At 40.1% G+C, this 10,473-nt stretch overlaps 1 pseudogene; it reads left to right on the forward strand.

Annotated features, from left to right (window-relative positions):
- Window positions 1–3,706: 3,706 nt before the first annotated feature.
- Window positions 3,707–4,174, forward strand: LOC111153924 (annotated as a pseudogene).
- The last annotated feature ends 6,299 nt before the right edge of the window (window positions 4,175–10,473 follow it).

Below are 10,473 nucleotides of genomic sequence, written 5' to 3' on the forward strand. Positions count from 1 at the left end.
TTACAGTGATCTGTGATCAAGATAATTGATGTTACCATGGAATTCTTTGAGACCACCATGAACCATATAAAGCTGCAAACTGGGGTGTACAGAGAAGGTGAGGGAGCAGGAGGATCCTAGGCTCACATCATCCCAAGGTACACCTGGATAACACCCACATCAGTGTAAATAACCCACAAAATGACCCAAACACAAGCAGAACAGATTCTCCACAGCGAAATGTGAAGAGGCTACATCAAAGACAGCAGGGAGGACAGGAAGGGTGGAGATGCAGCCAGGAGACAAATGGACCAGCGGGACTATCTGTACAAGGATGGGATACACTGGGAACAAAGAGGGAGGAGTAGACCCCTCATAGGTACCCCAGTCACGGGGCACTGGGAAGATAAACATCCAAAACATCTGGCTTTGAACACCAAAGGGGCCTAACATCATGCATTCTTACAATTCAGCTGGCTGAAACTTTACAAATCAGTGGGCAAGGCTCTAGGAGACCAGAGGGCCTTAAAGAGACTAGAACAACCCACCCCACCAAGATACAGGATAGATGTGGCAGTCTGAAGAAAGCCTGAGGTTTAAGGAAGGGAGATTTGTTTACTTATCTAAGAACATGTGCTAGAAGGGCAGAATCTTTAGGAGACTACTCCAGGAACAAAGGAGCTAGTGGGCACCATTTCCCTCCCCTACCCCAGCCTAGAAAAATGGACACCTGTGGAAAGCAGCTCCATATCAACACTCTCCACCTAACACATTAACAACAGGCCCCACCTCTGCATTCTCCTGAGGACACATCCCCTCCAGCCAGGCCTTGGCCGCAGCCCCTCCCACAGCACTCCCACAATACACCTGAATAAACCGCACCATGCACTCCGCCTCCATGCTCGCCTGCAGGCTTGCCCCGCGTTAGCGATGCTTCAAGTTTTCAAAACTTGATCCAGGCACCCTCCCAAAACAGATCTGTGCAAACTTTGCTAACACTGTGCACCCTGCCCCCAGGTTCTCCTATGGACCTGCTACCTCCACTATGCCCTTGGCTAAAGCGCAATCAAAGTGGTGCCACAAGACTGGCATTGTGCAAACAGCCCTGACAGGGGCTAGCATCTCTCCAAAATGACTCCTGCCTGGAGACGAGTGGAAGATAGACACACACAACAGTCCAACTTTGGCCCAAGGAGTGGGCTGGGGAAAACATCTGGTCTGACTGCAAGCCACACCCACCAATGAAAACTTCTCAGACGAGGATACAGGAAGATCACCCTTCAGTGCTACTGCAGCTCTGGCCAATGCCTCGTCTGACTCAACTCAACCCCAAGGCAGCCCCAGACTGGCCCACTAGCAACACAGGGATAAAACCCTGCCCATAACAGGCAAAGAGAACTATCACAGATCATCGGACTAGAGGCTAAAGCGGCTCAGCCACAATGGTAGGGTACATGTGAACACACATGGGAAACCACCTGAAGTGCCAGATTCTAGTGAACAGGGAACAAAGTCCTGCAGAGCTTTCCAAAACCTCTTCAGAAGACCACTACTTACCTAGCAGGTAAGAAGCTGGGAGACGGAGCTAACTTACCTAATACACACCACAGACACAGAGTTAGACAAAATGAGGAGACAGAGGAAAATGTCCAAAGGATAGGACAGGACAAAATCACAGCAAGAGAAATAAATGAAATGGAGATAAGTAATATGCCTGATAAAGAATTTAAAGTAATGGTCAAAAAGATACCACTGGACTTGAGAAAAGAGTGAAAAACATCTGTAAGACCCTCAACAAAGAGACAGAAAACATAAAAAGAACAAATCAGAGTTGAACTCAATGACTGAAATTTAAAACACACTGGATGGGATAAACAGAAAACTACTGAAGCAGAAGAACAGATCAGTTACCTAGAGGACAGGGTAATGGAAACCAACAAAGCTGAACAGGAGACAGAAAAGATAATAATGAAAAATGAAAACAGACTTAGGGAACTTAGTGATGCCATCAAATGTAGTAACATTTGCATTATAGGGATACCAGAAGGAGAAGAGATAGAAAAGAGGGAAGAAAATGTATATGAAGAAATAATAGCTCAAAATATCCCAAATCTGGGAAAGGAAACAAAAATCTATAGCCGGGTGGCACAGAGTCCCCAACAAAATCAACCCAAAGAGTTTCACACCAAGACACATGGTAATTAAAATGGCAAAAAGTAGCAATAAAGAGAGAATTTTAAAAGCAACAAGAGAAAAAAAAAGAAAAAAGAAAAAAGAAAAGAGTTACATACAAGAGAAACCCCATAAGGCTATGAGCTGATTTTTCAGCATTAATTTGTAGCCAGAAGAAGGGCGGATATATTCAAAGTGCTGGAAGAAAAAAAAAAGTGCAGCCAAGAATATGCTATCCAGTAAGGCTATCATTCAGAATACAAGGAGAAATAAAGAGTTTCCCAAACAAAACAAAGGAATTCATTACACTAAACCAGCTCTAAAAGAAATATTAAAAGGGGCTCTTTGGGTGGAAAGGAAAAACCTTTCATTCACTTCAGCAGTAAGAAAAGTAGGAAGCACAAAGCAGTAAAACTAAGCCTATCTATAAAAATCAGTCAAGGGAGTCACAAAATAAAAGGTATGATTCCATATACCTAAACATGATGGGGAGAGGAGTAAGGAATGGGTTCAAACTTAAATGACCATCAACTTAATATAGACTGCTATATACATAAGATGTTATACACAAACCTAATGGTAACCACAAATCAAAAAGCAGTAACAGATACACAAAAAATAGAGCGAAATCCAAGTCTTCACTAAAGAAAGCCAGCAAACTGTGAAAGAAGAGATCAAGGGTAGGAACAGAAAAAATTTACAAAAAAGAACCATAAAACAAGTTTAAAAACTGGCAATGAGTACATACCTATCAATAATTACTGTCAGTGTAATGGACTAAACATTCCAAAAGCCAAAGGTGACAGAATGGATAAAAAAGAAAGACCCATCTATATGTTGCCTAAAAGAGATTCATTTCAGACCTAAAGACACATGAAGACTGTAAGTGAAGGGGTGGAAAAGCATTTATTATCCAAATGGAAGTGAAAAGAGCACCAGGGTAGCAATATTTATATTGACAAAATAGACTTTCAAACAAAGACCATAACAAGAGACAAAGAAAGACACTACATAATCATGGAAGGAGCAATCCAACAATTGTAAGTACCCCAATACATAAATCAGCCAGTATCAAACATAAATTGATAGTAATACAGTAATAGTGGGGGGCTTAAACACCCCATTTACATCAATGGATCAATCACTTGATTGATCTGACTGACAGAAACTCAGTAAGAAATCACTGACTTTGAATGACACATTGAACAAGAAGGATCTAACAGAGATAATCCTAACATTTCATCCTAAAACAGCAAAATACACATGCTTTTCAAGTACGCATGCAACATTCTCCAGAATAGGTCTCATGTTAGGCCACAAATCCAGTCTTGACAAACTCCAAAAGACTGAAGTCATACCATGCATCTTTTCTGACTACGATATTATGAAACTACAAATCTACCATATGAAAAAAATCTGGAAAGAACACAAATACATGGAGGTTAAATAACATGCTACTAAACAACGAGTGGGTCAGCCAACACATCAAAAACAAAAATTTTAAAAATACATGGACATCTTTTTGTCTCCAGCTGCTTGAAGCTTGGCCGCCATCATGAATGACACAGTAACTATCCGGACCAGGAAGTTCATGACCAACTGACTACTTCAGTGCAAACAAATGGTTACTGATGTCCTTCATCCCAGAAAGGCAACAGTACCTAAGACAGAAATTCGGGAAAAACTAGCCAAAATGTACAAGACCACACCAGATATTATATTTGGATTTGGATTCAGAACCCATTTTGGTGGTGGCAAGACAACTGGCTTTGGTATGATTTATGATTCCTTGGATTATGCAAAGAAAAATGAACCCAAACATAGACTTGCAGACATGGTCTGTATGAAAAGAAAAAGACCTCAAGAAAACAGCGAAAAGAACGCAAGAACTGAATGAAGAAAGTCAGGGGGACTGCAAAAGCCAATGTTGGTGCGGGCAAAAAGTGAGCTGGAGATTGGACAACAGAAGGAGTAAAGATGCTGCAGTTGTTTTATCTGTGGTGATTGTGCAGATTTTTCATGAGAGGATTAATAAACTAAGAATGTTAAAAAAATACATGGACAAATTATTATGAAAATATAACAGCCCAAAACCTTTGTGATGCAGCAAAAGCTATTCTAAGAGGGAAGTTTATAGCAATAGGGGTTTACCTGAAAAAGCAAGAAAAATCTCAACATAAACTTACACCTAAAGGAGCTATAAAAAGAAGAACAAAACCCAAAGCCAGTAGAAGGAAGGAAATGATGAAGATGAGACCAGAAATAAATGAAATAGGGAAAAAAATGAACAGACCAATGAAACTAGGAGACGGTTTCCTGAAAAGATCAACAAAATTGATAAAAATTTCGGCCAGACTCATCACCAAAAAAAAAGAGAGACAAATAGAGGACTCAAACAAAATCAGAAAGGAAAGAGAAATAACAACCTACATCACAACCTACATCTCTAATAATGAGAATATTATGAAAAATTATATACCAACAAATCCGACATCCTGGATAAAATGGATAAATTCCTACAAACATATAACCTCCCAGTGCATCAGAATGAAACAGAAAATCTTAACAGACCAATTGCCAGCATTGGAATTCAATCAGTAATCAAAAAACTTTCAACAAACAAAAGTCCAGGACCTAATGGCTTCACAGGGGAATCCTAACATTTAAAGAAGTTAATACTTATTCTTCTCATAGTATTCTAAAAATAGAGGAAAACTTTCAAATTCATTCCAAGTATCCATCAATAGATGAACAGACAAGGAAGAAGTGGAATACATATATTTATACACACACACACACACACACACACACACAATGGAATATTACTCAGCCATAAAAAGGAATGAAATCTTGCCATTTGCAACATGCACAGAGCTAGAGAGTATTATTCTGAGTGAAATAAATCAGTCAGAGAAAGACAAATACCATATGATTTAATTCACATGTGAAATTTATTTAAAAAAAAAAAAGAGAGAGAGGAGTACCCTGGGAGGCTCAGTCAGTTAGGTGCCTGCCTTCATCTCAGGTCATGATCCCAGGGTCCTGGGATTGAGCCCCACATGGTGCTCCCTGCTCCACAGGGAGCCTACTTCCCCCTTTCCCTGTGACCTTCCTCCCAGCCCCCCATTCATTCTCACTCTCTCACATGCTCTCTCTCAAATAAAATCTTTAGAAAAAAATGAACAAGGGGGGAAAAAGAGAGAAACCAAAACAGAGACCTTAACTATAGAAAAAAATATGGTCACCAGAGGGGAGTTGGGTGGGAGGGATGGGTGAAATAGGTGAAGGGGATTAAGAGTGCACTTATCTTGATGAGCACTGAGTTATGTATAGAATTTTGGAATCACCTATACACCTGAAACTAATATAACACTGTAGGTTAACTGTACTGGAGTTAAAATGAAAAAATAAAGCTTTATACTTAATAGATAAATGCTACATATGTCCTGACTACTCCACCAATCAGCTATTTCCCTCTCTCTCTCTCCCTCTTCTCAGGCCTCCCTATTCTCTGATACGCAATATTGAAATTGGGCCAATTAACAACCCCTACAATGGCCTCTAAGTCTTCAAGTTAAAATAACCAAGTCTCTCACTTTAAATCAAAAGCTAGAAATGATTAAGCTTCATGAAGAGGGCATGTGGAAAGCTGAGACGGGTTGAAAACTAGGTCTCTCATACCAGTTAGCCAAGTTCTGAAGACAAAAGAAAAGTTCTTGAAGGACCTGAATATTGCTATTCCAGTGAGCACACAAATTATAAGAAAAAGATATAGTCTTATTGCTAATATGAAGGAAGTTCTAGTGGTCTGGATAGAAAATTGAACCAACCACATTTCCTTAAACCAGAGCCTAATCAGAACATGGCCCTAACACTCCGAAATTCTATGAAAGCTGAGGGAGGTGGAGGAAGCTGCAGAAGAAAAGTTTGAAGCTGGCAGATGTGGGTTCATGAAGTTTATGGAAACAAGTCATCTCTATAACATTAAAGTACAAGATGAAGTATCAAGTGCTAATGTAGAAGCTACAGCAAATTATCCAGAAAATCTAGCTAAGATAATTTAATACAAGCACCTATGCTAATCAACAGATTTTTGATGCAGATAAAACAGCCTTATATTGGAAGATAAGATATTATCTAGGATTTTCATAGCTAGAGAGGATAAGTCAGTGCCTGAAATCAAAGCTTCAAAGGACAGGCTGATTTTCTTAGGGCTAATGCAGCTGGTGAATTTAGGTTGAAGCCAATTCTCATTTACCATTCCAAAAATCCTAAATCCCTTAATAATCAGAAAATCTACTCTGCCTTTGCTGTGAAACAGCAAAGTCTGTATGACAGCACATCTGGTTTACTAAGTGTTTTAAAGCCCACTGTTGAGACTCACTGCTCAGAAAAAAAAAAAATCCTTTCAAAATATTACTGCTCGTTAGCAATTTACCTGGTCACCCAAGAGCACTGATAGAGATGGATAATGAGATTAATGTCATTTTTCATGGCTGCTGACCCAACAACATTCATTCTGTAGCCTGTGAATCAAGGAGTAATTTCAACTTTCAAGCCTTATTATTTAAGAAATACAATTTTTTAAGGTTGTAGTTGCCATAGATAGTGATTCTTCTGATGGATCTGGGAAAAGTAAATTGAAAACCTGGAAAGGGCTTATCATTAGAGTCACCATTAAGAGCATTTGCGATTCATGGGAAAAGGTCAAAATATCAACTTAAATAAGAGTTTGGAAGAAGTTGACTCCAACCTTCAGGGATGACTTTGGGGGGTTCCAGACTGCAGTGGAAGAAGCACCTGCAGATGTTGTGGAAATAGGAGAAGAATTAGAATCAGAAGTGAAGTCTGAAGGTAGAACTGAATTACTGCACTCTTGTGATAAAACTTGAACAGATAAGGAGTTGCTTCCTACGGATGAGCAAAGAAAGTGGTTTCTTGAAATGGAATCTACTCCTGGTGGGGATGCAGCAAAGACAGATGAATTGACAACAAAAAATTTAGAATATTGCATAAACTTAGTTGATAAAGCAGTGCCAGGTTTCGAGAGGATTGACTAATTTGAATGAAGTTCTATGGAGGGTAAAATGCTATCAAACAGCAGCACATAACACAGAGAAATCATTTGCAAAAGGAAGGCCCAGTTAATGCAGCAAACTTCATTATTGCCTTGTTTTAAGAAACTGCTACAGCCACCCCAGCCTTCAGCAACCATCATCCTGATCTGTGGCCATCAGAACTATGGCAGGACCCTACACCAGCAAAAAGATTATGATTCACTGAAAGCTCAGGTGATAGTTACCATTTTTTAGCAATAGAGTACTTTCAGTAGAGTACTTTCAACCAAGTATTTTGTTTTTTTTAGATATAATGTTATTTCAGACTTAATAAACTACAGTGTAAATGTAACTTTTATATGCACTGGGAAACCAAAAAATTCATTTGACTTGCTTTGTTGCAGTATTTGCTTTACTGCAACTGGTCTGGAAATAAACATGGAATATCTACCTCTGAGGTGTGTCTATAGTTGTTTTAATAAGTGGGTCTAGCCTTGCACATGATAATGGATGTTTCCCATCTGGCAGACCCATGTTACTGAGTCAGGTCTGGCCTCCCTTCCCCACTTGAGACTGGGAAGACAGACTGGGAATTTGGGTAAAAGGTGAAGAGTTGGAAGCCTCACTGAAATCTCCCTCCTGGAACCATGTTTTCCAAAGCAATTTTTACCATAGTGTGGTAGACAAAGTGATACTTAATAAAAATTGTGCTTTGTTTTCCATTGGGCTCTTTTTTCTTCAAGTTGATTCTCCCAGCAGGGAGTGGAGAATGGAGAAGCAATGAATGTGACAGATTCAAGCACCAAAACCCCATCTGCAAGACCAAACAGATTTCTGACTTACAATACATGTGATTTGGCAGGAAGATAGGTCGAAAGAACAATCCACCCTGCGTGTTGACTCAAGTGACCCAGGGAGGTCCTCTGAGATAGGCCATAGAGAAGGAAGAAGCAGAGAAAGCTCAGACAGAAAGTAGGATCCATGGGGTTTGAAGTTATGAGTGAAGAACAGCCCTAAGGTGGGGAGAACCTGAGTACAGGGAAAGGCCATCATAACCTCTGAAGGATAAGCCATTGAAAAGAAAGCAGCAGCAGAACCACAGGAAAAAGGGTGGCTGCTGTTTCTGGACAGCATTCCCAGTCTTCAGGAGGACTGCCTACAGCACCTTTTCTGGTTCACAGAATGGCTAGCATGAGAGCTACGCATCCGTTCCCATGCCAGAGGCAAAGGGCAATAGTAAGAGCTGAGCAGTAGTGGTAGAAGTATGCCAAGAAGGGGAATCTAGAGGTTTGGCTACCACAAGTTGAGGACTCACCAGGCCTTGTTCTGTTTTTCAGATATGTTTCAAATGTTAATACAAAATAAAGAAAGGAAAAGCTAAAAGCTGTTTTACGATTCTAGTTTGAATTTTCATACTTCAGTTTCTACCTCCACCCTCTATCACGATCACAAATGAATGGATGCAAAATGTGCCAACACAGTGTTGCTCTTTGCTGGAGCAAAAGAGAATAACGTGCTAGGGAATCTAGGAGTCCTAGTTTGTACAAGTGCACAGCAAAAGTCTTTTTAAAATCTATACCCAATTCATTTTAGTGTTTGCATTAAAACATTATTCACCTCTCAGTTCTTCTTGGAGATCAGAGAGTGAAAGGAATTCTGAAATCAGCGAACAACAGCCATGCTGCCAGACTTAATCTGGTGGCAAACACAATGATCACAATGATAGTAACAATGGCTGGATCTACTAGGAATTGTGTTCGCTGCTCAAAACAGAGACCAGACCCTGGTGGCTTGAATATTAGGGTTTACTCAAGTCAAAGAAATGTGGAAACTGGTATGGTGCCTCCTTCCTTATCAAAGACCTAGAAGTTATCTTTCTATTCAACCATCTTTGTTTCATGGCTTGCATTCTCAAGATACCAAGATGCTTACTTGAGTTCCAACCATATGTCAACATTCCAGAGAGGAAGAAGGAAGGGGGAAGGGGCACTTGCCAGCTGTATATCCCATCCCTAAGAAGCTGTTCCAAATCACTTCTCATCCCATCTACTTTATACAGGGGCTGAAATTTCTAGTATACTCATCTTAACTAGAAAGGTCCCCATGGAGACTAAGGTCATCTTTGTTGTTGGCTGTCCAACATCCAATCTCCTTCTTTTGAAGGACATTCCTTTTTGTGTGTCATCTTATCAGGAACAGGCCCCTGCTTCTCACTACAAAACTCAAAGGGACAATACCCTTCTCTCCCTGCCTTCTGGTGAAAGCAGGTAGTCACGCAGTCAGTCATGACAATCAGACAGTACTCTAGCTTCAGTCCCGGAGAAACAACACATGAAAAAGGAATCAAGAGAATTGTGTTGACAAAGCAGCACCACTTAGCAGTGGAGTCCAGTGGTAGTGGTAAAGTGTCCAGCAGCAAGACTGGAAGGTTCTAGTCAGAGTCCTCTAAAACAGCAGTTGTTGAGCATACTATTTCGTGGTCCTCCAATGCTCCTTATTTCCTGTCTGTTTTACATTCCAGATTCTCTAGTTACTTGGCAGTTCTGGGCTCTGTTTGTCTTTTCAATATGCCCCCTTTTGTTTTAGATAGCCAGAGCTGGCTTCAGTTACATTCCAACCACACAATTAAGGAGATATATATTATTATTCTAGTCTACAGTCTTTGATTACCAGAAGTAGAAGCCCACATTACTCATCTGAGGTATAGATGCAAGACCTAAACTCAAGACACAAGACTGTGGAGAAGAAAGGCTGACCCTCTGAGGCCACAAAGATTTTCATCTTTCTTTGTCTTTTTTTCTCTGCCTAGATTACTTCCTCATCTCTGTTTTATTGGTCAACTTCCTTTGATTACTTAGTTTCTGCACCTCCATAACTTTCACTTCCTCTTCATGGACACTTACATGGAATCTACATGATCTTTCTGCAGATATGATATTATCAAAACACTTCAATTTCAAGCTCCATCTCTCTTTTCTTAATATCTTAATTTTATTTTTTTCACATTCCAAGATTCATTGTTTATGCACCACACCCAGTGCTCCATGAAATATGTGCCCTCCTTAAAAATCCTGACAAAGGAAATGATTAGTGACTACATCAGGGATACACCCCAATTAAATCAGCTCTAGTAAAAGATGGTGCTCATGACCAAGCATATACCTTCAGTGGAGGTGCCCAGATTAGGGGTCTGTGGGAAGAACAAGTGGCAAAACCTTTCTAATACAGGGATGCAATGTAATATAATGTGAAATTATGATATAGA

The sequence above is a fragment of the Enhydra lutris genome, unplaced genomic scaffold (genome assembly GCF_002288905.1).
Source record: "Enhydra lutris kenyoni isolate GAN:26980312 unplaced genomic scaffold, ASM228890v2 scaffoldscaffold34, whole genome shotgun sequence".
Taxonomy (NCBI): domain Eukaryota; kingdom Metazoa; phylum Chordata; class Mammalia; order Carnivora; family Mustelidae; genus Enhydra; species Enhydra lutris.